We start from the raw sequence: 5,416 nt of genomic DNA on the forward strand, positions 1-5,416 counted from the left end.
GATCTTAGGGAGCGCTTGCTCCTACCTCCTCTTTCACCCGTACGTGAAGTAATCAATAGGAGGCCGTCACACCGTCCTTCAGACTGTCCACGTCTCAAAGACCCCGTGGCACTCAAAATGCTTACGTGACGTCATTATGACTGTACCCACAGGTGTTTCTGTATAAACTCCGCTCATTACATAACTCCAGAGAATTTGACAACTAAATATAAAATCAGTTTATCTTCCTTCAGGCCGAAGTAAGTAGAAACTTGACTTTTCCTTTAACAGATGGAATACAAAAGCAAATGTATTTACTTAATTATATAAAATACAAAACAACACAAAAATGGTCGAAACAACATACATGGAACAATTTCTAGGAAGGTTCGGTACTGATATGTTGTTTAAGCTTCTTTTTGAAAGTATATAACCGAGTCCCTGTGTCTCAAAATGGAAAAAAAGATAAGATGAGATGTAAAAGAGATGTCCAAAATTGATAGATGATCAGTGAGAAATGTATCAGACATAACATGTGTAACATTCTGCATGAGTAACATCACTGTCAGCAATAGCATCACAATTCATTTATCATTTTCTCCTCAATTTATCATTTCGTTCTCAATACATCACAATTGATAAAATACTTTTATCTCTTCCAACTGAATCAAGTTTGGAACCCCCAACTGTACTGCTATGGTGTTACTTATGAAAGGCTACGAGGGTATGTCAATCATATATCGTATGCCAGTATGGTGACAGGAACCGGCGACCCGGCCTTCACCTAAACTCTCTAACACCTTCATAACAGTCATGACCCAGATACTAGGGCTGCGTAATAAACCGGTTTACCGGTATTTACCGGTTCAGACATGAAAACGATACGTATTGCGATACGCTGATCGAAAACCGGTATTTTGACTTGCATTCGGAAAACTTCGTAACACTCGGAAATCTTCGGATATTTCCTTTTTTTATTTGTGCCAAATATTATTCACATTTTTATTTTTAATCACGAATAAAAGTTGTTATTAAAGCTTAATGAAGCACAGTTATTTTGCTGTGTATTTGCTCTATAAATAAAGCATTACCTCGATTATAAGTAGTTTTTGTTTAAAAATACTTCATGCAATATATTGCAATACATATCGCAATACATGCTTTCGCATCGCAATATATCGCAATATGAAAATTCTCTGCAATACACACCCCTACCAGATACGTGCTTGAGTTACAATAACGCACATTCGCCCGTTTTTAAACCGAGCACCTAGTGTCACCTAACATCTTTCTAACTGTTTTTGTTTGTTGAGATTCCCCACATAAGGCACCATCATGGCGGCTCAATCACAGTCACCTGTAAATAAACGCGCCAGGCATTGAAGACAGTGGTTGATATCATAATAGCAACGTCCAACGCTGTCTGGAAGAAAGGCAGTGATATCACAATAACTGGCATATGCAGGTTGTGGCTGTGTTTACCTGTGACATGATATTAACCTGTGACAGTTTAGTCACCTTTCACAGTTTCGTGCTTCGGGTCAGTTACTTGCCAGTAATTGACTTCAACCTTGAAGTGCCAAGCACCTTTTCATGGAAATGGACAAAACCAAGCCTACATGTGCCAATGATATTTTAAAAACTATAGGGGTAATCATTTGAGAAATATAGATGAACAGTTGCTCACCGTCTGACCAGTCACATTCGACCATTAAAAGTTTGATTAAGGATGAAGGAATTTCATCTTAAGAGAGACAGATGCTACACTTTGTAGTCCACCAACCGTCACCACCCCAAAAGAAAATTTGATGCCGGCCATTGTGTGGACCAGTGGTTTAGTTTTATAACCAACACGTTTAAATAGAACTGACGGATACAACGGGCCGGTTTTACCGCCCTGGCAACTTGCTCTATATATTAGTCGAGATAATTCCCTATGAGTTCGACATAACCGTCGTTTTCTGTACGGAAAAACAGGTGCATTTCAACCCAAAGACAGGAGGGCTCTCGCAAATGTCAACAGAGACAGCACTTCATGGGTATCTTACACATGAACTTCAGATCAGCTTTGTTCCCCGTTTGTTCAGCTGACAAAGTCTGAAGGGATGAAGGAAGGCTACACGAGTAACAATCCAATGTCCTGTTAACCAAATAACAACGCAACCCGGAAGATTTGTATTTTGGCTAGTGACTGGTGATAGGATGTGGATCCATCATAGCAATCCCGAGATCGAAAAAGGAGTCCTTGAAGCGGAAACTCTTCCGGTCTCCCAAACCCAGGAAGTTAAAACAGAAGCTACGAAACCCCCTCAGATCCATAGGAAGAAGCAAACAAATCCACTAAGAACGTTAAGGCTACCAGGAAAGGCATAATACACATTGATTGCTTACCATTGGGAACTACAATTAATAGTGGTTATTATGTCAACGTATTACGCAAATGCATCATGAACAAACGTCGCTGCAAACGTGAACGGTATGTTCTAAATCAGAACAATGCATGAATTAATATCATCTGGATAACAGCTTCTTCTCCTCTCGCATCCAAATAATTATCACTATTCAGTTTGAAAAGAGTCACTTGCATTCTATTAGATTTAACTGGGACCAGTAATTGGATGCTGATGTAGAGGTCTGGTTGACCGACCAGAATTTAACCTTTAAAAATATAATTTGTTCCATATTCATGAAAGATCTCTGCTAACTGCAGAGCCAATTGCACAATTCCGATCTTATAATCAGGATATGATTACGAATGACTTTCAAATCGTGAAATCATGTTTCTATAAATGTTGAGAAAACACCTGTCACAATTTATGCAGTAAACTGTCGACCTTGATTACAACAACTTTACAACACTGGGACATATGTTACACGTCAAATTGAGGATCATCTGTTTTGTCACTGATGCGTCGAATTTGGAAATGTCCTTCACTTGTCTCATAAGGCCTTGAACTTTAAGCAACATTAGAACAAGAGTCATAATTAAGATGCTCCTTGAAATCCTTCTAGAAGGGAATATTGGATGATGGAAATTGAGAAATGCAGATGCTAAACCATAGGCTGCAGTTGCTGGACTATTGCTCGATATATATTGATAGACTATTGGAAAGTTGTCATCCTGATTGTCAGTAGTCTTGTAATGAGTTTCTTGTCACTCTGAATCTATAGATCTGAATATGAAACGAAGGAGTTACACTGATCTCTTATATTTATAGCTCAGGTTGGTAGATCGATGCAAAGGCATGGGATATCTGATGGTTATTTAACAATATCAGAAAGTCGATCTACTTAGGTTTAACATATTGGCCAAATCACCCGTAACAATTTTGCCAATCCGAAAAAAGTATTTCCGATTCACGTGCATACAGTGAGCGAGTAAAGTTTTATACCTATTATATCAATATCCCGCCAATATAACAGTGGGGGACACCAGAAATGGGCTTGACACATTGTACCAACATGGGGAATCGAACCCGGATCTTCGGCGTGACTAGAGAACGTTTTACCACGAGGCAACCCCACCGTCCGAATTTGCACACAGGAACAGATTAGCAGGAAGAATTCGAAGAGCACAGTGGCTGCCGATGGAGGCGCTTGACGTCTTGCCTGTACGACTCACCCATCGTACACTAGGTAGTTCAGCATTTCACATATTGCTTTACGAACAATGGTATTCGCTTTCTTTTTTTTATAATTTTTCAAGATAAATATGTAACCATATCGGTGGCCACAACATTTAGTAAATGTAACACAACTGTACCGGTAATAATAATGCGAGGTCTTGACAATCCAGAGAAACAGATTCCGTTCTGGTTAAAGGGCATATGGCTTTGACATTTATATGAATGGACCATTATAAAACAGTTTGACAGGTAAACACGAGAAGTCGTGCAAAGAGTTGAAAATCCACAGAATAGAATGGAATGTGTTTATTTCGAAGATTGCATAAAATTCAAGCAAATCTTCCGAGTTTTTTAACCTCTACATAGTCTTAATTCCAATTGTCCCAAATACTTCCAGTAAACATAAACATTAATTCTTTATTTTATTAAGTAGTCTGGTTCACCTTTGAGACATGAATTTGGTGTTACATTTGCTGGGCCCAGCATTTCATATCATTTTTACGGATTGTAAAAGAGCTTTGGAATCAAGCACTGAAAAGGTTCAGTCGAAGGTTGATAAAATGTGGTTTTGGAGGAATCATTCATCAGTGAACACACTGGTCTCGTGTGGCATTATTGAGTGTCACATGTACCAAATTCCTTGACCAAATGATTCATGTAGCGACCTAAGGGTAATGTTATTTCAGGCCTAGTCTGTGGGAACTCCACCTACTTCTTCTGTTGGGCAGGCAGACTCGGGCAGGTACAGGATGGGTTTATGTCATGCCTGTGTTCCCATTTCCAGGTCGTGCATTCTACAAATAACGTTAACAACACACCCCGACTTAGCTAACAAAGAAGGCATTCAGCAGGGTTTCCCCAACTTTTAGCCAATGTATCGCATATGCATGAACAGCATCCATGATAATTTCATAGTTTAGATCCCAATTTGGTCACAATATTTTGGTGCAACGTTTGATAACCGTAGAAGGTTGTTGTTGTTAACAGTAGAGTAATGGAAGTTACATCATCAACTGCCCAGTTATGCAACACGTCACTTTAAATATACAACCTGAATGAAATACTGTTCGTATAGAAAACTGCAGTGGTTCGTGGTTCCTGAAATATGAACTTTTGTGGGTCGTTTGGGGAAAACGTATTTTTGTCTGAGCACGTTTCTACATTTGTAAATTTGAGACCCAGAAAACACACTGTCTTTGTCTGATTTGAAGTCTTTGTTACGCTTTTGAAATCAAAATGTAAAGAACTTTACTCTCTAGTCGATAGTGAAGGCTTTTTGTGTTTTGTAACCACCCATCAGCAAAAGTCGTTTGATTTCTGTTAATGACACAAGGATAAAACTGACCAGAGGAAATCCTTGACTCAAAACCCTTTGAAGCTCACTCGTATTTCGCCATTCAAATCGAATTTCAGCCGTCGCGAACAACAAGAATAAAAGACGGGTTGACTCCTGCCTCACCCAAAAGCCCCCATCTCACTCCTGATCGCTCGCTGTGACGCATGGAAACTGCATACGTTTCATTTCTCTCCGCTGCATTCGTCAGGTGATGTGCTTCATTCGATACAAATATCTGTAATGTTACCAGTTAAAAAAACCCGACAATGATCATGAAAATTAAAATCACGCAAATGGTAAAAAAACCCTCCAAAATACATAGGGTCTGATAACCATGCTTTTATCTTTTTTCGGTTAAGAGTCGACTTCTCATCTGGGTTGTGATAAATACTTCGGAAATGCCCAAAATGTGTTCAGAGATCTGTTTCATGCAGATGATAAACGCAGGATGATCTAGCCAGTGGCCAGAAAAACA

The sequence above is a fragment of the Haliotis rubra genome, unplaced genomic scaffold (genome assembly GCF_003918875.1).
Source record: "Haliotis rubra isolate DU_JTF1 unplaced genomic scaffold, ASM391887v1 Scf629, whole genome shotgun sequence".
Lineage (NCBI taxonomy): Eukaryota > Metazoa > Mollusca > Gastropoda > Lepetellida > Haliotidae > Haliotis > Haliotis rubra.